Source organism: Ursus americanus, chromosome 17 (assembly GCF_024610735.1).
Source record: "Ursus americanus isolate L20-20 chromosome 17, mUrsAme1.1.p, whole genome shotgun sequence".
NCBI lineage: Eukaryota > Metazoa > Chordata > Mammalia > Carnivora > Ursidae > Ursus > Ursus americanus.
This window is the reverse complement of record NC_142143.1, coordinates 37667862-37692176: the sequence shown is the minus strand read 5'-3', so window position 1 is coordinate 37692176 and position 24315 is coordinate 37667862. Positions and strand designations below refer to the sequence as shown.

The window sequence follows — 24315 nt, the reverse complement described above, 5'->3', positions numbered from 1 at the left end:
TGGGTGCCAGTTCTAACAAACAATGTGACCTTGAATAAATCTCTTCAGGGTCTTGTGTCTATAACCTCATCTGTAAGACATGATGCCAGGTGGCTAATCCACTTCTCATTAGGATATAGAATCTATCAAAATGCTTCAAAAAGTACAAATATCCAACAAGGGCAAATTTAATACTGGTGGTTAAGTTGAAATGGCTATATTAACTAGAATCAAGTCAACTGTCAGCTTATACATATATACCGTATTATCAAGAACATGCCAGAATATTCCCATGATGCGTTCACTTAGCACGCATGAAGCCAGTATTACAAACCCCCCTCGTGATACAGCCTTTGACAAAAATCCATCGCCACTTCTTCCACTTTGGAATAAATGTCTTTTCTCAGTGCTTTTCTTGGCTAGCAGATTTCTGTGAAAAGAATTTATTTTTCAATTTGTTTCACTTATCAATAGGAGATAACCACTTGGAAAAAGTACTAACAATTAAGTCTCAAACCTTTTAGGAAAAAGGATTAAGAAGTTAGAGGGTCCCTGGTGTACGCATACTCGCAACACTGTTTGCCCAGTAAGTGCCTCCGCATTTTCGGAAGCATAGAGCCCTTCACAGAACCTTCTGACACTAGAACGGATCCTCCAGCTTGAGTCAGTCTACACTCCCAAAGCTCCCACAAGAATTTCTCCCGTAAGGCTGCACGCAAACCCTGTGGGACTAGCCCCCTCCTGCCGGGAAGTGGAGGCGCCTCTCTAGAGCTGCCCTACCACGCTTGGCCAGCAGGTGCTGCCGTCTGAACACGCGTGACTTTGCAGGCTGCGCACAGGTTCAAAGGTTCAAGCTCTGGCAGATAAAATCTGGGTTTCGAGTTTGAAAAAGTCTTTTTTTACGCAGGTTATCTAGGAATGATCAATTCTGAAGGCTCTAATTTCTGTTCTTCAAGCTAACTTAAAGCCGGGCAGCCTGAGAAGATTTTCACAGGTGTCTGCGCTGCAAACCTAAATAGCCCCCTACGTTCAATCACGTCAGTGCCAGAGGCGGAAGAAAAACCGCAACAAAGGATGAAAGAAGCTCGTGCTCAGGAGAGCTCATGGCTCCCCAAGAGCTGTTTTGATGTAGAAATCTCTGTGAAAGCTCATTAAGTCCTCGGTGTGTGAGGCAGGACTTAGGGAAAAGTCAAAAGGAAGATAATAAGACACCATCCCCACCCATCCTGACATATCTGTGAAGCATTCAGACTATGCCAAAGAAATTTCGCCTGACTCCCCAGCATATGAAGGGCCTGAACTAGCTCTTCTGATCAGACCCCCGTCCAGACGGACAGTTACATATCTGGGAGGCAGTTACCTTTGTTATAACACTGACAACAAACAAAACTAGTTAAAAAGCAACTCAAACAGGAGGGTCCCCACAATGAAAAACTAGCTAGGTCCTCTTCGTGAGCAAAAAGCAGTCGCCGTACACCATGCATATACAACTCCTCAGAATAAATCATAATAGACATTCAATGATGGCTGCATATGAGAAAAGCCAATAAGCTTCTTTTCCCCAGTACTTTCCACTCATTGGAAACCATAAGAAAAGGTTTATCCTTAGGCTTCAACCAGAAACTGAGTGGAACAAGACCTTATATTAGGGTCCCCCGGTGAAACAGAACCAATAGGATGTGTGTTTAAAAAAAAGAAAAAGAAAGAAAGAAAAGAAAGATTTTAAACAAATGACTCACGAAATTGTAGAGGTTGGCAGGGTAGGCGGAGGCTGGAGGCCCAGGAGACACTGATGTTGCTGCTCGCGGCCCAAGGCAGTCTGAGCGCAGCGTTTCCTCTTCCTCCGTGCCAGTCAGGTTTTCTCTTATAAGGCCTTCAGATGGACTCAGCCCTCCTCATTTTAACTTAATTACCTATTTAAGACCTGTCGCCAAACACAGTCACATTCTGGGGCACTGGGCCTTAGGATTTCAACATGTGAATTGGGGAGACACGGTCCAGCCCCCTACAGACATGAATGGGGGTTACAACAATCTAGAGATCAAAACAGAGAAAGAGAGAGAGAAGGAGAGGTTGGTAAAAACCTGTGCTTCTTGGCGTAGTAATTCTCCAAGTGTGATTCCAGGCCCAGCAACATCAACCACACTTGGGAAATTGTTAGAAATGCAAATTCTCAGACCCCACCCAAGATCAGCTGCACCTGTGAGGGGGCGCAGCAATTTTTTAAAATTTTTATTACCAAAGTACAGTTCATATACAATGTTACGTTAGTTTCAGTCTACGACATAGTGATTTGATAATTCTATACATTGCTCAGTGCTCACCATAAGTGTAGTTACCACCTGTCACCATAAAACATAATGACAATATTATTTATGTTCTCCATGCTTTACTTCTCATCCCTATGACCTATTTATTTTATAACTGGAACTTTCTACCTCTTAATCTCCATCACCTGTTGCACTCGTCTTCCCCCCTCCTCTGCAACCACCCACCAGTTTGTTCTTTGTATTGATGAGTCTGATTCGTGTCTTGTTGTTTTCTAGATTCCACACGTAAGTGAAATCACATGGTATTTGTCGTTCCCTGTTGGATTTACTTCACTTAGCATAATGCCCTAATAATACCTAGAGGTCCACCCATGTTGTCACAAATGACAAGACCTCATTCCTTCTTCTAGCTGAATATTCCATTGTGTATATACATACCACGTTCTAGTCATCTATCAATGGACACTTGAGCGTCTTCCATATCTGGGCTATTGTAAATAATGCTATAATAAACAAAGGGGTGCATGTATCTTTTCAAATTAGTGTTTTCATTTTCTTCGGGGAAATACCCAGTAGTAGAATTATTGGATCATATGGTTATTTTTATTTTTCATTTGCTGAGGAACCTCTATACTGTCTTCCACAGTGGCTGCACCAATTTACATTCCCACCAACAGTGTGTGAGGGTCCCTTTTCTCCACATCCTCACCAACACTTATTTCTTGTCGTTTTGATACTAGCCATATTGGACTATCTCACTGTGGTTTTGATTTGCATTTCCCTGATGATAAGTGATGTTGAACATATTCTCAGGTATCCATTGGCCATTTGTATGTCTTCTTTGAAAAAATGTCTACTCAGGTCCTCTGCTCATTTTTTAATCAGATTGTGTTCTCGCTGCTGAGTTTTATAAGTTCTTTATATATGTTGGATATTAACCCCTGATTGAATATATCATTTCCAAATATCTTCTCCCATTCAGTAGGTTGCTTTTCCATTTTGTTGATGGTTTCCTTTTCTGTGCAAAAGCTATTTATTTTGATGTAGTCCCAGTACGTCTCCTGGGGCACCTGACTGGCTCAGTCAGCAGAGCATGAGACTCTTAATCTCGGGGTCATGAGTTCAAGCCCCATGTTGGGTGTGGAGCCTACTTCAAAAAAAAAAAAAAGAATTATGAGTGTGGATCTAATTGTAATGTGCAGTGTGATTCAGCACCTTATGTTCTGAGAACTATGCTAAGCAGGCAGGAAAGCTTACTGGACATAAGCTCTACCTTCAGTGGCATGTATAAAAACCAAATATAAACTATTGGGAGTACACAAAATAAAAATTTTAAAAAAAGCTTTTGTACAGTGATTTGTTTTTAATAAGCCCTTCAGCAATTCCAACAAAGGCCATAGTTTGAGAACAACTATCTTAGAAGTTGCTTGATTACAAGAACAATCTCACATAAGAAATTTTCCAAAAAACGTAGGAGTATATATTATTTGATCTGTGTGGTTTCTTTAAATATATTAGGCTGAGTCATATTTTATAAATGGGCCATGGAACCCATTTTATTCTTATAAATTGGTACTGGAGACAGAGCTCCAAGGATAAGCATGATAACAGCACTGCACAGGAACTTGGCCTCTGAATACAGATTTTGCAGGGTAAAAGCAAAACTGTGGGTACCCAGTAAAACCTATTAATCAAATACCAGAGCAGTCTAATTGCTGTCTGTCTCATTGGACACCTCAATTACCTTATGCAAGTCCCATGAATGGCAGATAAAATTACAATGGCTGGACTTAGTAAAGTTCATTCTACTCTCTTTAAAATTTAAAAAAAAAAATAGAATTGTTAAGTGGTCATGTTTGAATAAGTATCAAATTTGCACTATGCTATACCTGGCCCTAAAACACGTTCTAGACCCTCACAACATTAGCCTTTGCCAATGCACTGGCCACTAGACCTCTGGCCGTGCCTGTCACCATGCCCTCTGAGAGTCTACAGTGTTAGGAACAAAAAGATTGAATTCACCTGTGAGTTATTTTCAAGCCTCAGTGGTTGGTCAGTTCTACAAGCAAGGATACACATGCCATTTATCTGGAGAAGTCGGCCTCATCTGAGACATCTATGCTCAGCAGTGGTCAGGCACATGCCACTGAAGGTAAAGCTTATGTCCAGTAAGCTTTCCTGCCTGCTTAGCATAGTTCTCAGAACATAAGGTGCTGGATCACACTGCACATTACAATTAGATCCAACACTCATAATTCTTTTTTTTTTTTTTTTTTTTTGAAGTAGGCTCCACACCCAACATGGGGCTTGAACTCATGACTCCGAGATTGAGTCTCATGCTCTGCTGACTGAGCCAGTCAGGTGCCCCGATACTCATAAGTCTTTATGTGGCAAGAATTTCCCAGGTCTTTGGAAAAAAATATTATTTGTGGAGCCTAAATTTTTATATTGGCTATCAAGAAAAAGACTGTCAAGTGGCCCTTCTGACTGGACGAAGACCTCCATATACCCTCTCTGTGACATTCTGTCACAGAATGACAACTATGAGCTGAATATGTTTGGGTAGGACCTATGTGAGCAAGCTTAAGGACTACTCGCCAGTTGCAGTATTTAACTGTGTTCAGATAGAATAAAGAGCATTTTCACACTGAGCAATTCTATCAGCAGGTCATTGGTTGAGAAGTTGGTGTTTGTCTGGTACCACCAGAATAAGGGCATTCTTATTGCTGGAAGCTAGTGTTCTAGACAAATAGTCAGGTACTGTGATCTGTATTCTTTTTTTACTCCTCTATAACTCACTCTTCTCTGGGTTTATCACTGGAACTCTCCCTGGGATGGTTCATTACCTGTGACTAATCACACTGTGTGGGACTTTCCCATTAATAATAAGTGAAATTGACTTAAATTTAGCATCAAGAACTATCTTGAAAGGAAAATAGGTTCGTACAAGTAGCCTCTTCTGGTTATGAGAGGAGGCCATCCCACAAATATGGTAAAGACCTTGATGATGGGAGAGGTGTAGAACGTCCCCAGTTATGACTATTTAGCACCAGATGGTAGTATAACCACTTCTGTCCCACCCACCCACCCCAGCCCAGTTACCTAGCTGCCTCCCATGAGTTGGGAAGCCATGTGAGAAAGAAAGGATTGAATCCTGAAATGGTGTGCCCTTTTGCTGTACCATTGGGATGGCTCTGATTCTCACATTCTCAGAAAGGCAAACACTAAGTTCTGAGAAGATCCAGAGTCCTCTTTGTGGACCCCTGCCATCTCAGTTCTTGGCCTTGGCTTGTAGATGGGCTGTATTCTGTAGCACAGGCTGTGCTTCTGAGGTACATCGAAACTCCTCTGATGTCCCCTCCTGGAAGCCGAAGAGGATCAGATTTTCTATGTTCCTTCACTTCTCTTGTACGTGCCCCACACAGAGATTTTAGTTTCAGAGTAGACGTGTTTGTCCTTCACCCAGTATACTCAGAGGAGGCATACATTGCTGCTTCTTTTCCCCCCGCCTTTGGCCACATCTCCTCCCCATGGAGACGTCTTTTTCCCAGCTACTTCCTCCTACAAACAATAATCTTCCCTCCCTTAAGCCTGGTCATACTGCCTTCTAACACTGGGCACTACCAAAAGACATGGCTTCCAGAACGGGTTGAATGGGGAACCTCACATGCACGGGCAATATTCCTGACTCCCCTGGAGGCAGTCTGGCTTGGGTATGAAACTTGAATTCTAAGCAAATGTGTGTGAGGGCCGTTCCGGGGGAGCCACTCTGAACAGGAGATGGCAGTAGCAGCCAAGGTATTTGAGCACTCTGGTTCCAGTCCTTAGAAGAAAGGGCATTTCCTGTCTGCTGTCGTTTCTGGGCGTAGTCTTGTCTCACCAAAGCCAAAGTGGCTAAATAATGCATCAAAAGTTCCAGACCTTGTGGAGTCCCACAACTATCGGAGAACTAAAAATTGCTCAAATTGAAGACTAAACAACCAAATGAGCAAGGTGGGAAGTTATTGTTAAGTCTCACTTCAAAGGAAAGGAGGAGCCCTCCAGAAAGCCGAGACACTCCTACTTAGATTGGCATCAGTGAGATACTTGGAAAAAGCAAGGATCTGAGATCCAGTGCACATTCTTCCTGAGACTTTGAGCAAGTTATTTAACAGAGGTGACTCAGCTCGTGACCATATGTGGACGAAAAGGGTAAGGAAGTCTTTCCTCCTCACAAAGTTCATAAAGGGCCAAATAATAGCCAGGAAAACTGTGTACACTATGACATGCAATAAACATACAAGGAAGGCACTTTTGTTGGTTTGTCCCTGTGGGTTTTTTGTTTTGTTTTGCTTTGGTTTTGGTTTCTTGGTGTGTGTGTGTGTGTGTGCGTGTGTGTGTGTGTGTGTGTGTGTGTGTGTGTGTGTGTGTGGTGGTGGTGGTTTGTTTTTTGTTGTTTTTTGTTTTGCTTTGTTTTGGTTTGGTTTTTTTGGTCCAGGTAATATGGCCAGAAGCAGTTTGGGTTCTACGATTTCTCTGATATTTACAAATCCCCCAGAGAGTTATGGCACACAAATTACTTTGTAACAGCTCTGAATTCTTTGCTTCATCCTGAGTCTACAATTTCGCTCTCACCCAGGCTCCTGTCATCTGCTGTCTTGATTTATGAAAGCTTCTATTCTCTGATCTCCTCGTTTCTTACCTCAGCCTCCTTTAAAACTTACAAAATGTGGCTGCAAGGTCAAATTTCTCATCATTACAGCATTACATCCTCAGGTATCATCATTACTGTCTTAATAAAGCAGGCAGTTAGTTCCATAATAGTCTGTTTAATCCACTAGATAATTGCTCAGCCTTCACTATATAATCCCCATCATATTCCTTGCTAGGATTCCAGAACCACTGTGCTGTGGTTTGAAACATCGATTAGTTTGTCACATGTATTAATTAAAAATTTTTTCTAGTCAAGTATATAATGGATCGAGTGCTGCAAAAAAGTAAGAAAAATATAAATAATGTTAACCAATTTTACTTGGAGTGAAAACAATATGACCAGAAAGTTTTTTGGTAACTTCCATACACTTAAAGATTTTGCAAAAGTTGAAAAAAAAAAAAAAACCTAAAATTAAAAGTAGTACAGATCAGTTAGGTATTATGGTAGAAGATTTATGAAGCATGGAACCACGTGAAATTTTTCATGTAGTTAGTGAGACAGAGATATATTATTTCATTTTGCTCCACTTGTGACCCAGAGTGAATTATATCCACAGTAAAATTAGACCTAACTGGGCCCTGGTACCTGAATGGCCAAGAGGTATACAAATTTCCAGCACAGCTTTATTAGCAAGCGGGGTATAATAAGACCATACTGTAAAGCTAGTCCTCAGTTTTATTATTTATTTTGCTGCCTTGATCACTTTTCTGCACTCATTTGGCTTGAAGGCACAGACATTCCCTGTTGATTATCTCTACTTGGCAGTGGGTTTCTGCTACACATTTTGATTCCTAATATGGTAACAGGAGAGGTTTTTGTATGAGTTCCATCGAGTTTCTCTGGGCTTGTGGAATGCAGTGAGGAAAGAATCCTACAGAGATGAAAACATGAACATTTGCATTGATAAAGAAAAAAATAAAGAAAGGAAAAAGGAGATGTTTCTGTAAAGAAATTTGTTCTCCTGTTTTGTTTTGTGTTTGGTTTTTTTTTTAACTTTGGCCATTTCTAATAATGTTTTACAGTTGGGGGATTAGAGGAATTAATGTGTTTTTAAATTGCTTGTATTTTTATGACCATTTCAAGTCATTTAAAAATGTCTGGGTGTTTTTACAGAAGCAACACTAACAAAATTAGCACCCAATCACACTACCCTGTAAATTAGCCATATAATGATGAAATCTGAGAAAGTAAGTATCACACCCCCCAAAAAGAGTAAGAGATAATACTGTCTGTTCAGGGTACAAATTATATTATTCCTCTTAATTTTTGTAGCAATATGAACTAATGCCAAAGAATCCATGTATTGGTCTCAGAATTTAATATAGTTTTTCTCTCAAAGTCATAAGTTAGTCCACAGAAATATTCACTTGGTAAAAATTCTTTGAACAATACATCCCAGATGATGAATTCTCCTTCAATAATGGGTTCATCTTCCCTAAATGTATTTATTTATTAAAGGGCTCTGTACTTTAATAAGCCACATTTGCAGTGGTGTTAAAATGCCATTATTTCCATCATCATTAATATTCATTTAATGTTTAACTTTTATATAATTAAGAATTACGTTTGGAAGCTATTGCCTCCAACTTAGCTATATCAACATTTGAGGTTGTGTCTATATAGGCTTATCTGCTACATCCAAAAAAAAAAAAATCACTAAAGAGAGACTCATCTTGAAATCCAAGAAATTCAACATGCCAGTACAGATACATTTGAAAATATGTTTTTTATAATGTTCCAAATATTTTCTTTTTCTGGACAACTAATTCTAAGAAGCCCTTCAGTAGAAGGTTCTGATCAGTTAGCAACAACCATAAACACAATGTGTTTAGTGAAAAGGAGAAAAGGAAAAATAAGGGTAAACCCGTGCTCTTTAGTCAAAGTTCTTTAAGTCCCACACAGAATTTCCACTTACATTTCAATGGTCAGAATCTAGTCTTGACCGCCGTACTTGCAAGGGAAGATGGGAAATGTAGTCTTTTATTCTGGGTGGCAATGTGTCCAGTTACAAATTGTGGTTCTAAAACCAAAGAAGTGGATATTAGAGTAGGCAACACACCGTCTCCAACATAGTCAGGTTCACAGGCTTCTTAAGTTGATATCAATGTCAGGGTCATACAATGACGTAGCTTCCCCATCCATATTCATATTTACTTATTTAAATTAGAAGTAGTGTTTTTGTTTCACTGATGTAATTATGTATAAATTATAGAAAATTTTAAAATGCAAGTAGAAAAAAATTTAAACAATCTTAAAATTCACTATCCAAAAATAACTTGGATCAATTTTTTGGTATATAGTTCCATTAAATCATAATGCGTATCTTTATGCACATATGTATATCTATACACCTTCCATAATAAAGTTGGAATATACAAAAGACACTAATTTTTAACCTGCTTTTGTAACAATGCATCTTTTTTGTGTGAACATCTTTCTGCATCAACCTTTTCAACATGGCTTTAAAAGGCTATAGATTACTGCATTATATGATCATACCATAATTGATTAAACCAATGTCCAACTGATGAGCACTTCAGTCATTTCAAACTTTACTGTATTATAAAACACACTGCAATTATCATCTTTGTTGTTAAATCTTTGCTCTACCTCCCTTAGAAGGTAGATTTTCTCATCAAGGAATATAAACATCATGAAGATTTGATATGCCAAACTCCCCTCCAGAAAAACTGTTAACATTTTACATTGTTACTCTCCCATCTAAGTACATGACGATCTTTTGACCAACAATGTGCATTATATAATTTTAAGTCTTTGCCCAAGTTGATAGACCAAAACATGGAGTCCTGTTTTTATTTGTATTTCTTTGATTACTATCAAAGTTGAATATTTACCCCTGCCTTAGATTCCGCCTTCTTTATTGTTATGAAAATATAGGGCAGGAGAGAAAGAGGTTCAATGGGCTCAGATTTGTAACTACTAACTCCAGACTGAAAGGAACAAGTCCCTGGCTGTTAGATAAATCATGTATGTAACTCGCGAATAGCAACATAGAAGAACAGGTCATCCTTCCGTTTCACTTGGCACTCAATGAAGATGCTACCTGACCACTTCAAGTAAGGTACACCAATTTGTTCCTCCAGTGTTAAAGAAAGAAACCACCATGATCTTGGTTCAACTTGTGTTCAGTTTGAAGGACAATGCTTCCTGTGTCCTTTATTAGTCTTCTCTTATCCCAGTTATTCTTTTGAGTTGACTGTCAAGCTCTTGTCACAGCAGAGTGGCAAGTAGAAATATTCAGAGGGGTTCCATTTTAATTCAGGTAGTCAGTGAACCACAAGCTCTGTCTGCTCAACTGCTTTCATATCAAATAGATATCTCCAGTCTAACCTTGTAACTGAGCTGAAAACAACTTTGAGCCTTTAAATATCTGATGATATGTCACATTTTACTACATCTGAAACCAGGATGATGTACGATAAGTAGCCAGATCACAACATACCAGGCAAACAGCAGTTTGTGTCATTTTCTAATGTTGCTGAGTACAGAACTTCCAATGTCTTAGGCACGTGCTCTCTGTGAGTGGGGTGTATAAATCACTCTGGAGTAGTTTACCTCTGTAGCTTTTTAATCCTTTCCCTGGATTCCTTTCCCAAAAGCCAATTAGTAAAGTAAGAGTTAATATAAGAGAAGTTGGAACACTGTAGGATAAATCCCACTTAGCCCATCAGGACAAACTTGAGATAAGTGCATGCCTAAATACTAAGGTACAACTCAAAATAGGAGGAATAAAAATAGATTTCATCCTATACCAGCAAAACCAAAAATTAAACATTGAACCATAACAATCTCTTTTTTTCTATAAGCCTAACAATTCTTTTCCATATACATAAGGAAAACAAATATGCATTTTTGTTTACAATTTAGGCTGGCCTTGTGCACATGGAACACACTCCAGTGACTCCAATGGACAATAACATGGAACACTACAAGCCCATAGGATTGTAAGACACCATTGGGGTTTGCCCCTCCTCCACCGTCTTGCCAGAGTCTCTTTTTTTCCCCTCCATAGGAGAAGCTATTTAGTTAGAGTCAAGCATCATTAAATCAAAACACAAAGGAAGGAGAAATGAATACAGGTTAATTGCATGCCATTGAGCCACAGTTGGTATAAAGTATTATTGTGGTATAAAAAAACTTTGTGTATTCCAGGAGGACAAATAACTTGGTAAGCCTGGAGTATGGGTGTGTACCAGGAAGTGGCCCCAGATCAGGATTCTGAGTGTGTGTGTGTGTGTGTGTGTGTGTGTGTGTGTGTGTGTGTGTGTGTTGGCAGGGTGAGGTCACATATAAAAACCTCATTCTTCGTGCTCAGAAGTTGGGACTTTGTCCTGAAGTAGGGATCTCCCGGAGGAATTACCGCTACTCACCTACTATCCAGGAATCTCCTATTACATGCAATTTGGCGCACTCTGTGTGACCTTCTCCCCTTTACCGCACAAAGAAGGCCTATACCTGCAATCTTGGTAGAGAGGTAAAACCCTGATTCCTAATCAGCAGATCTGCAGAGTAACAAAGGGAACATTATGATGAGAGCAGCTGTAATTGATCAGAAGACCTCTTGTGCCATCCACTGCCTGGAGATAAAAGGCATACAATCAATATGAATAAAGGGCAGATAGGCACCAACTCTAAAGCAATGAATTTCTTGTAATGGGAGTGGAAAGAAGGCAGAGACCTAGGAAGTCCACAAGAATCACAGAAGACTTCTCGGAGGAGGTAATGTTTACTATCCCAGCCAGACTTGAGCCATGACCTTCAGGGTCCTGAAGGATCAAGTGGCAGTAGGACTCCAGAAAACCATCTCTTCCCTGGGGATATAACGATAGCCAAAATAGACAAGTATCTCATCTCATAGACCACCACAGAAAACACAAGGGCCTCTGTTCTTTTTGCAGGCTTTGTTAGGGTGCCTGCACCCCAAAGACTCAGATAATGTCCCTTTTCAATGGCCTATATCTCCATTTTATTCACTTATTTATGTAGAATTGCTTAAAATTTATTTCTGAAATTATAAAACATGTGTTCATGACAAAGACCAGAAGTGTACAGTCTCTTTCTGCACTCCCATGCCCAGCCCTTCCCTCCAGAGATAGGCACTGTTTCACGTATACCGTTCCAGCAATGTTGCATGCCTATATATGCATAGATTCTATACTATGTATACATACTTCACTCTTTTACTTTCTTATGTAACTATGCTATAATGATAGCTCTAGAATGTTGTTATAGGAGGGACTCGATGGGGGCAATCTTTAGAAAAGGGTCTTGAAGCTCTACTGTAATACACTTAATATAAAACAGAATATCAACTGTCTATATCAAAGAAAGGAGGGTGCTGAAAAGTAGGGAACACTAAAGCCCCACCAAACAACTCCTTGGCTTTAGGAATCTTTGCATAAGAGCACACAAATAGGTGCCTACCATTCCACTGTGGGAATGGACCATCATTTTTTAATCATTCCCCTGTAGTAGATACATAGCTGTAGGGTTTTGGTCTTTGTAAACAACGCTCCTTTGAACCTCTTTGGATACTTAGGCAAGGCAACCTATAGCAAAAATGCTTCCACGCAGAATCCGTGCGTGGAAACGAGTGATATAATATGGCCAAACTGTCCTCCCAAGACGTGGCTCCAATTTACAGTCAATGGGAGAGACGATCTGTATAATCTAGGATTTCCTTGTAGAAACTGCCGAGCTATGGGGCCGCAGAACTAGTTCTGCAAGCTTAAGACTCACGATCAAATGACCTGTTTGGAACTAGGATCCCAGTCATGCATGCAAATTCAGCTCTCTCTGAGCTTTTGATGTCCCCAAAACAGTCTGCATGAGGAGTGCAGCTAAGCTGTGGAGTAGCACATCCCATGTGCATCAAGAAGCATTTTTGTTTTAGCTTTCTGGAGTGTAAATAGCTAGGAGAGGGTCTCCATCACAAACCTAGGGAAAATTCTATTGAGGGAGCCATGAAGGCCAAATGTGAGTTGCTGCTGTCAAGAAAGCAGACAGAAAGGAATATGGCCGAGAGAAGAGTTCAGGAAATTGAATAAGGAACGGTGTGACAGTCACGTGACCATTTTGAGCTCCTGAAAGAAAAAGCACCTTAGATCATTGCCTGAACCCCTCTCCCCACCGCCACCGTCCCCTGCAGTGGGGGATGGCAGCAAGGCTGAATGGCTATAACAAAAAGTTTAGCTCTTCTGGTGTTTTCACCTCATGTTCAAATGCTTCTCAGAAACATATGACTTCATTTCCATTACCATTTTGATGTTTCTAGTGCGTGCTTGTGTGTGTGTCTGTGTGTGTGTGTGTGTGTGTGTGTGTATCCTCTTCTAAATAGAGTTTAGGTTAATATTCATCTGTGGTAAAATAACAGATTATCATTATATTTTCAAAAATATAAAAAATACAACATACAAAATGACAGCATTGGTAATTTGATTTCAGGTTTTGTCAAATACCTTTTTAAAATGCAGTGAATATACTAAGCCTTCTCATACATAATTTATGTTATTGATTAAAATCTAAAAGTGGAATGAAAAAGTCTTTTTTTTTTTTTTGCTAAGAGAATGAGTAAAATATAATCAGCCATGTTAATATTTCAAGCAGCAAACTACTGGAAATTTATTTCTGCTCTTAAAGAAAAGTTTGGGACTAATAAATTCTATTATACAAGTACTATTGATGAAGAAATGGGGAATAAAAGGTACTATATACTCTAGAAATAATTACACTTTCAATGAGATACTAAAAGAATAGCTCCTCTGTTAGTCAGGAAGAAACCCCCTGTAGTCATGAAGGGCAAAAATACAACAAAGATCCTAATATGTGCACGTATGTGCGTGTCGTGTGTTCTTTCTGTTCTTCGCATTTCCTATGATATTATACAACAGTAATGTGTTTTAACTTAATCTAAATTGTAAAGAATGCATCAGTTGTCAGTCAGCAACGAAACAACAGAATGACAAACGTTTTCATTTAGCCTTTCCTGCTTCTCCAATTTGTCACGGATACCCGTTTTCCTCCTAACCGTGCTTTTTTTACATTGTACTTTTATCTAGGATTACGTATTAGGTTTTTTTGCTTGTTTGCGTGTTGGTCTTTCTTCTCCCAATGACCTACAATGTATTTCTAAAAGGATTTTCAAGGAAATGAGAGTTACCACGTAGTAGTAAGTCCTGTTGCTCAGCTCTCCTGAGTAGCTCCCTGTCTCCACCTCTGCCTCCTTTCCCCGGGCCCAGCCCAGGTTTATGTCCTTATCCCTTCTCCAGTGATGCCAACAGCCTCCTAAAGCTGGGTCCCCTGGGCTCTTGCCTTCACCTTCTTCCTTCCGTCCCACACACTACTGCCAATGGCATCCTCCTAAAGCAAAAATCTCCTGGTTAAACCTTTAATTGGCTTTAATTAGCTTCTCACGGCCTTGATGGTGAAATCCAGATTCCTGAGGACGCTCTACAAGCCGCTTCATGACAAGGCCCAGGCCTGCCTCTCCAAATGGCGTTGCCTGTTCCTCATTCACCCTGTGCTTGAGCGGCAGTGGCCCCACACCACTGCACACACGGAAGCTCTTGTGAGCGTCATCCCTCAGCATCCCACCTGGAGAATCCCTAGTGCTTCCCCTAAAATGCTTCTCCGGCCTTCATGTCCATATGGCGCCCTTGGGGATCTTGTTAAAGGGATTCTGCTTCCATCCATCCGTAGGTCGAGGACGGGGCCTGAGGTTCTGCTCTGCGCCTCTAACAAGTTCCCAGGTAATGCCGAGGCTGCTCGAAACGTACGTTGACAAGCCTCAGAAACTTGACTGTGTCAGCCCTCCCGGTGGCAAAACCCCGCCCCTACAAAGCTGACGGGCACAAAGCTTCCTCTTTCCTAGGTTGAGAGCTTGTGTACAGGATGGGCAGATCGCCCCCTACCGCTCACGCTCTACTGCAATTCCTTGGTCACGTGTCTGCCCTTCCAGCCTCCTGTGGGTCCTCTAAGGGCTGGAATGGTGACTACTACTTCCTTGTGTTCTCTACGTTAACATCAGAGCCAAATGTATAGGCATTTTATAGAGGTATTTTGAACAGGAACTAGCCAAGACTTCTAAAGCAGTGCCTGCATGGCCACCTGACAAGGTACTGTTAAAGATGTCTTTGCTGGATTGGAAGGTTAAACTAAATTCTTAGCTCTCAAACTCATGCATTTTTTTTTTTTTATGTTACTACCATAGTCTCTAATGGGATCGGGGGTGGGATGGAGAAGGGGAGGCCTAGGACTGTTTGATTTCTATTCTTTTAGCCAGCATGTAAGTCTAGAGGCTGACTGAGACTTTGAAGATTCTAGACCCGTTAGTACAAAAAATTGAGGTCTTTGTGGCCTTGTCCGTGATATGCCCACCCCCCTCCTCACTCCTCGACTCCCCTACTTCTGCTGCATAGCACAGCCCTGCCTGTTTCCAAACACTTGGCCTTGCACAAAAGAGTGAGGGAAAGCCAAGGCACGATGAATAGTCTCCAGCAGAGCGTCCAGGCAAGAAGTGACACATCAAACACATTTGTAGGTCTGAATCCGGAGAATTAGTAGAAACAAACAACTGCCCAGTGTTTCTTCCATCCTGTCAATCACATCACAAACAGAACAGGATAGGCCAGCAGTAAACATTCCAACCATAGTAAACCAATGGCCATGAAGATAACAATTCCAGCACAGTGGATCTCAATGCTGAATGTACATTAGAATCACCTGGGAAGTGATACTGATGAAAGTGACACCTGGGGCGCCCCACCCTACATCAACTAATTCAGAATCTCTGGGGGCAAGGCAAGCGTTTTTAAAACTTTCCAGTGATTATAATGTGAAGCCAGGGTTGACTACTAATAGGGCTATCACCTCACTGGATGCTTGAAATCCCCTATAGGTGCCTCAGCAGTGAACATCTGGTCTCACTTTCAGTACCCAACAACTGGCCTCCAAGTCTTAGCCATCTTAGGTCACATAAAACCAACCCCGGATGTTTCGCCTTTTTCCTCATGCGGCATGTGCTAATGATTCTATAACAGAGAATTTCTTTATTTGTGCCCACATCACTCATTACACAGTTTCTATTAAGAAATCGGTACGTTGAGAGAGAATGTGACCCATAGAAAGAAGGAAGTTGAATTCGTTTGGCAAAGAAAATTCCAAATCCACTTGATACCCTTTCTTAATAAGTCTTAATAATCTACCTTGCCTTCCTTCTCCTTCCCCCTACACCCTCTCCTGCAAGTCCATCAGTCAGAGTGGTGAGCTCACAGCATTGGGCAGGAGGTCAGGCAGGGTCACATTCACTGGGTCTGAAGCTACGAGGCAGAAGTTTCAAGAAAATGGGATTCTATCGCATTTAGGAGTGCAGACTCCTCTAGTATTAGCTATCATACTGTCATGTGTGGAACGGAAGGAACTTTATAAATTTTAGATGAATCTGAATCAGAGTTCCTCAGCTTTTTTTAATGAAATATTTCAGACCTTATAATAAGTATAATATAATGAATATTCATAATGAATAAGTATAATATAATGAATACACAAAAGAATCAAAACATAATATATATAATCAAAATCTAGTGTGCCCTTCCCTCTCATGTTATGATTCCCAAGACTATTTTCATGTTTTGTGTTCGTTATTTCTATGTTTGCTTTTAGTACCTACAGTTTTGGTTTCATTTTCAGTTATGTAAATGGTATTACACTCTATGTATTTCATGTGTTTACAAACTTTATATAAATTATATATTACATATCTTTATGCAACTAGTCTCTCCATATTATATTCTTGAGATGTATGCATGCTGATTAACGTAAACTTGTTACTTTTTAATTGCTGTACAGCATTCCACGGTAGGACTATACCCCGATTGATGTTTACAACTTTCTGTTGATGGATATTTGGGTTGTTTCCAATTTCTTGCTGTCATAAACAATACAAGGAGCATTCCTATACATATCTCCTTATGCAAATGTGGAAGAGTATCTCCAGGAAATTTACATGAGTGTGAGACTGCTGGGATATAGGGAATGCACATCTTCAGTGTTTCTGAACACTCCCTAATAAATACCCCAGGAGAATATGAGCATTCCTACCGCTCACATCCTTGTCGACATTGATGTTAACTTTCAAAGGTGTAGCCAGTTTTAACTGGTGTATTTTCCCCTAAAAATCCTGCAGAGGGCAGCATATCCCGGTATTACTTCTTAGGATGCATTCTAGTTTATGGGTCCCCTCTTTCTCTACTTGCCCTACCCCTCCCTTGCCCTACTCCTCCACCCACTCTTACCTCACTCAACTCCCTGGAAGTATCTCACAAGGACCCACAAATGTAACACTACTTGAAAGCTGAAAGCTCCCTCTCGCTTTTGACTCCACATTGCTGGCACCTTTCTGTCTTCTGGCAGCATGGGAGGGAAAGAGAAACTAGTTAGTCTTGATTTAAAATACTTTTTCCAGGGGTGCCTGGTTGGCTCAGTCAGTTATGTGTCTGCCTTTGGCTCAGGTCATGATTCCGGGGTCCTAGGATCGGTCTCCCTGCTCAGCAGGGAGTCTGCTTCGCCCTCTGCCTCTCCCCACTGGCTTATGCGCTCTCTCTCTCTCACTCTTCTTCTCAAATAAATAAATAAAATCTTCAAAAAAGAAGATCCTTTTTCCAGGGGTGGCAGGGTGGCTCAGTTATTTGAACATCCGACCCTTGGTTTCGGCTCAGGTCGTGATCTCACGGTCATGAAACTGAGCCCCAGGACAGGCTCAGCGGGGAGTCTATTTCTCTCCCTCTCCCTTTGCCCCTCCCCCTGCTTGTGCGCGTTCTCTCTCTCTCTCTCTCTCCCTCTCTCTCTCTCAAATAAATAAGTCTCTTTAAAAAAATACTTTTTCCGGTTCAAAGTAGCATAAGAGAGGATGTGAGTAGACAGCAAAGCCTTCCACCATTCTGAAGCCTTGGTATGTAACCTAATTAGGAGGCATTACACACTGTCCGAAAATGCTTATGTAAATTGGAGAAATACTGAGAGGTAGGGGAAGATATTGCAAAGCAGCAGAGACTTTGTTTTTCTTCTGGAATAGAAGATATTTACTCCTTTGCTTTCTTAGTTACATTGTTCCTGGCTCCCTAAGGAAGAAAAACAGTGTTCAGTTTCTCAACACCTCCTCAAATTTCTCTTTTTTTGTACTGAGTTGAAGTCCTGCCCCATCCAGAGTTCCATGGTGGGATGCATTCCTTTCAACAAAGCAGATGTGAAACTGAGCTTTGCTTAAGGATTTAAAATGGCTGCTTTAGGAAGGAATTCACTATTAGTACTTTCAAAGTGGTCCTACAACCACCACTCTGTTAGGAGTATTTTTTCCTTCCTGAAACTAGGTTTTAAGATTTCAATACTTTAAAATGAATGAAAGAATGAATGAATGAATGAATGATAAAATTTTATTCCTGTCCTTGAGGCAGAAAGTAGGCAAATATGATTTGTTTTTGGACTGGTTACTTTTTTGAGTTATTAATTTTTTCCCCTTCCAGTATCATAGATCAAACTTTCTCCAAATGGAGTCTGTCAAATACGCATTCAGTAAGATTTTTATTTTTATTTATTTTTTTAAGTAAGCGCTATGTCTAATGTGGGGCTTGAACTCACAACCCCAAGATCAAGAGTCGCCTGCTCTACTGAATGAGCCAGCCAGACAAATGAAAATACATTTCAGTGGAAATGCTGGGTTAAAGCATGTTTTTAAAAAGAAAATCAGAATGCAGGGGGGGTAAATAGAAGGGGGAATGAACCATGAGAGACTACAGACTCAGGGAAACAAACTGAGGGCTTCAGAGGGGAGGGGGGTGGGGGATTGGGATAGGCTGGTGATGGGTATTAAGGAGGGCACATATTGCATGGAGCACTGGGTGTTATACGCAGATAATGAATCATGGAACATTACATCAAAAACTAAGGATATACTGTATGGTGACTAACATAATTAAAAATTATTATAAAAAAATAAATAAAAAGAAAATCAGGTTTCTGGGGCGCATGGGTGGCTAAGTTGGTTAAGTGTTGGACTCTTGATTGCGGCTCAGGTCAGGATCTCAGGGTCATGAGACTGAGCCCCGACTTGAGTTTAAGGTGTGGAGCCTGCTTAAGATTCTTTCTCCCTCTCCCTCTGCCCACCCCAACCGGCCCACCCCCTGCTCGCATGTGCACACATGCATGCACGCACTCTCTCATTCTCTCCCTCCAAAAAAGAAAAAAAAGAAAGAAAAGAAAATCAGGTTTCTCTAATACAAAGTGCCTTAGAGTCATTTATATGCTGATGTGTATTATAAATCTCTAAGGCAAGACTTTTAGAGATTCTGTGTTTCTAAGTGATTTGAGCATACATAGTTCCTTTTCTCAGGAAACACCTGACAGGATTAGAGTGCAACAGACCCACTTTGGAAACTGCTAAGGTAGGTATTCTCAGGTTGGCTACCCCCTAATCATTAAGCCCAAAAATTCACAAGACCCATTTATTTGGCATCCTTGACTATAGTTCTTTCATGATAGAATGCCTGTCTCGACCTGTTGGTTGGTATACACATTGCTCCTGCGCTGAGTGTTACTGTGGGTGTATTTAAGCCAGCTTAGTATTTGCTCCCTTGTCTGCAACTTACTTTCTGCTTCAATGCCTCAGGAATGTCTGTCTTCTTGAATTTCAGTTATTTAACTGGGAATATGTTTGTAGTGTTGAGCATTCTGTCAATATTTCCCAGAACATGGTATACCCTTTCAATCTATAGATATGGTTATTCTTTGTCTTAAGTGAAATTTGTAGATGTTTCCTGTTTTGTGTATTGGATCCTCTTTTTCAGGGACATCAATTTTACTGATGTCAAGTGCTTTGGAACTCAAATCTGTTATCTTCTAATTCTTTCACCCCCCTCATGTCTACAAGCCTTTCTTCGAGCTCGATAATTCTATTTGCAGCCATGTTTATTTTGTTCCTTGCTATGTCACCTTATTTATTTGCTCTATAATATTGTTTTTGTTCTCAACTTCCTTAATTCTGAAATCTTCTGGTGTCCTATCATCTCATCTTTGAGCTCATATTTTTCTGAGTTCATGTTCTCATTAACTTGATTCATAGTACAAAGCACTTCTGAGGAATTTTGTTTTGTTTTTTGGATTATGTTTTCTTTAAGAGTGGGGGTTTTATCATTCTTTCGCATGCTATGTTCCTCTCTTTCAAGGGTTGATTGGTTTTGTTTGCTTTTATTTGGGAGTGTTGCCTTAGCATATTTGGATATTTGCCACCGCCTCCCCCCACCCCATCTTGTTCATACCTGAATAGCTCTATCCAGACCTTTGCTTTGTTCTGATCTAGGGTAGATTACTTCTCCTTGGCTCCATTTTCAGGGACTCTAATAACATTTTCCCCCTGAGCCATAGTTTGAGAACTTGGTACAGAATACCACCCACTTTACTGTAGATTGATGGAGGGGGTAAAGAAGGGAAGGGGAAAGCTCCGTGGAAGCTCTGTGACATCTGTCTGATGTAGAATTCCTGGGCACTGCTCTCTCCTCTGGGATTTGTAGGTGTTATGAACTAAGTTTTAACCCCTCCCTCTAATCAGGACTCATACCTACCCTGAAAAGTTGGTTTTTTTTTGGAGGGGGCAGGGCGTTCCAATCATTCAACCAATTTTTATTGAGTACCTATTCTCTGCTAGGTACTATTCTAATCGAGGCACTGGAAATAGAGCTGTGTGAACAAATGAAACAAACAAACAAAACCCTTTCTCATGAGTTTGTAGTCATTGTGGTATCTTTACTGGTAAAATGTAGTATCAGAAAGAAGCAGCCCACTTCTGCCTAATAGCCACTCCAACCACTCCTCAGTCAAAAGAGGGGAGAAGAATAGAGTCATTCACTTCAATTTGGTATGGATTTGAGGGCAATAGTGAAGTCTTAAGATTCATCAATTAGGAGTAAAGCTTCAGAGGGGCAGGGAGGAAAGTCAGTGTTAGGAGCTGCACTCTATCACTCCAGAATCTTCTCTCCTTGGCCAGCATTTTGCATGTGTGTGTGTATGTGCTCATGTTTTGTTTGAGTGCCCATAATATTAAGTTGCACTTCTTGCCTTATTTGGTGGCTGATTTCTCATTGGGGAGAAGGAAGCTAGTGTTTCTTATTGTTGGCATTCACTTTTTTAGTTGTAACAGAGAGAAGATTTTGTGAATCTGTTTTCACTCTACCACCTTCAGCTAAAGGCCTCAACTAGTTCTTTTAATTCTAATTGAATGTCCTACCTATGGTCTGCAAATACAAGCTTGCCGTGAATTGCTCCTTAGGAATTAATCAAGTACTTTAACATGCAAACAAAAAAGCATAAAGCTGAAGTGGTTTGCTTGGGTTGTGTGCCAACTTCTCTTGGCTAAAAAACATTTCAAGGACTTAAACACCAGACTACTTCTAAGAAGTCAGTTCGTCTTATCCCTGGACAATGGAAAATGGGTTCCCTCAAATCTAGGAAAGAAATTCATCAGAGGAGTTCCTCAATTTCATGATACCTTATCCTCAGGATGGTTTCTGCACATCCCACAAGAATCCACCCTCTCTCAAATATGTCAAACACCTATTCAGATAGTGGCAGGTGGAGGCAAGATGTGAGAATCAATGCAGATCCCCAGACTTCTCCCAAGATATGGGCTTCTGGGTCAGTGTTAGAGATGCCAAGCTCCTAGATCTATCTGCCTAACCTAAAGAGTAAAAGAAATAACCACACACTTGTGTCTTTTATTACGCACAGTAAAAGACCGAGCATTACCTACAAACGCCTCCCAAATAGATCAGGCTTCATTTAGATTCTGACAAGGATATTGATAACTGCTGTACTTATAAGGGAATTTTAATGCCACTAGATTGCATCTTCTTGTGTTACTACCATGCTTCTAAGGTACTTTCCCCCACCCAGAACTGTAATCCTTAGCCAGTTGCCTTGAAAGCTGGTTACCGTGGAGATGATTATCAGTATTATGATGACCTAGTTAGAGGAATTGCTGCAGTGCCAGAACACAAATAACCCTTGAGAACACCTGACAAATGAACGATGCTCTTTCCCTGAAAGTGCCCTTACAGACAAATGCCATAGATGGAGTGTGTGTGCATGTGTGCGCGCGCCTGTGTGTGTGCGCGTGTGGTGGAGATGTGTTCATAAGTAGCATTTGCAAAGGTTTCTGTGAGATGATGGTGGTCCTTAAGCACTCCGGGAGTAAAAATGGTAGAACGAACCACAGAGGGTAGAAGCATACAGGCCTCTTTCTTCTTCCTACAGTCGGAGATGCATCGCCATAGTTGTATTGATTTCTCAGCAGTGTTAACGAGTTTCCATGTGCTCACTTTCTTTTTCTTGCCCAGCTTCTGTTTTTTGAGGATGGTCGAGGGGTGCTAGAGTGTGGCTGACGGGTGGTTGGTGCAGATGGATTTTTACAAACTAATTGATTGTCCATTAATAGTTCCTGAATAAACTGCAACTATTTGATAGCTATTTTGATTTCCTCAGAATTATGCCACAAAGTCTACACCGTGACCTCTGTTTGGTCTCCCATCTCCTATTTGCCTGTGAAATTTGTGTTTGTGATTGTATGCAGATCTGGGTTTTTAAGTTTAAATGTTTTTCATTAATCATTGTGCTGTCCCTTAATGCTTCAGTGGTTGTCTTTTTTTTTTTTTTTTTTTTTGGTTTTGGTTTTTTAGAGAAATTTTTGGTACTACTTTACACCTGTAAAAATTCCAGTGATAAATATTAAACTCTTATTATGATCAAAGAATCAGCAAAAAACAACAAAAGCCAAGCATTCCCCCAAATGGGACAAAAAGACCTAATTTCCTCCTTCTAACTCAACATTATGTTTTATGTCGTTTTCATATTTCTCCTCAGGTTTTCAAGTGAATTCCTTTATCTACTCTCATCTCTCACTCATTGTAACTTCCTTCAAAGTAATAGCAAGGTGTCTATATTTCCCACCATGTTCTCATATCATCCAGCAAAGTGCTGGAAATATAATGAAAATTCAACAAATCTGACTCTTCATGTAATTTGCCCTCCAAGAACTTTCAAAATCTCTTCAGCCATGCTTTCCAACTCACTGTTCATGTTCACAATGGCCTTCCAGCAAAATTATGTAGGAATCTCTCTCTTTAAAATCATATACAGTGAGTCTGTTTTCCACAGAGCATCTTGAGTCAAGGTCAGTTAACTCATTTTCAATTTCAGTACCACAGATCTGTCCTTACACCTGAAATCACATTGCCCTGAACTGAGGGCAAATATCAAATTCATTTGAGTTACCTCACTGAATTCTTTACACTGGTCTGACTGCCATATTGAAAATGCCACTGGAAGAAAATTTTCTTTCACTTAACTAAATATGTTATATTTACACTGGATGATATGTCATATTTATATTTATGCTGGATGATATGTATTTCTCTTTCAACATTCTTGAGATGGAAATACACTGATCTTTTAATTAATTTCTAGCCCAATCTCAACTTCAAAGAATCGAGCACAACATATCCAAATTGATCTTGCGAAATGTTGACCTCTCTCTACCTAACAGAGGTGTACAGAAAGGGTTCTACCTAAAGCATTAATATTGCTTACCGGCATATGACCTTGGGCTTGTATACCGTTTCCTGAAAGACGCACTAAAAACAGAGGGCTTTTTATCCTATTTAATTCAGAGCCCATAAATGGTAGCTTCTCTTGGAACATAACATCTGCCCTCTTACTCATTTATTCAAGAAGATACTTAACTGTCTCTTTAAAATGGCCTTCAGATTCAGTAACAAGTTGTGAGTTGTTTGAAGTATATTCACATCTAGCACTGCTTGGGAAGAATTAACTTGTTTGAAACTGGACTTAGAATCTTAATCATCCAGAATATTTCCAACAAGATTCAAAATCAGACCTCTGACTCTGCACAACAATGCCACTAAATTAATTCACTCGGCATTCTCTTGGGTAGATTTTTCAAGGCAAATCATGAGTTTGGTTTAGAATATTCCTCTGTGTCTAATCTTCACTCCTAGAGATGACAGTGCTTAGAATTTAGTACTAGCAACCCTTCCCACCCTGAAGCTAAACTGGGAAGAATGAGAACAGAATGTTCTAACCTCATCCATACCACAGGCGGTTATTCAAGGAAAAAAACACTTTTCACAGCCTTTTACTAGATAAACTTGCTTTACAAATAGGGCACAATCTTCTGAACACTGATGTGGAGTAGTTTTTCTTCAAAAAGTTTCCATGGCTTAACTCCCTCTGCTCTAAGAAAATTCATGTCCTTAACTGCTAGTAATCCAATGCAAATCAATTTATTAA

General features: G+C 40.3%; 1 protein-coding gene and 1 long non-coding RNA gene across 2 annotated transcripts in view; one reads left to right on the top strand and one right to left on the bottom strand.

Annotated features, from left to right (window-relative positions):
• Nucleotides 1–9210, bottom strand: part of LOC148108663 (uncharacterized) — a 403649-nt gene extending 394439 nt beyond the window's left edge. The window contains exons 1-2 of the long non-coding RNA XR_015727181.1: nt 8858–9210; nt 1719–2013 (exon numbers count right to left, since the gene is read on the bottom strand). This is a non-coding gene — a long non-coding RNA (uncharacterized LOC148108663). The remainder of the gene's footprint in view (nt 1–1718; nt 2014–8857) is intronic.
• The window catches only part of SYT1 (synaptotagmin 1), an 820357-nt gene that overhangs the window by 764122 nt on the left and 31920 nt on the right, over nt 1–24315 (top strand). The gene's annotated exons all lie outside the window — the stretch shown is intronic.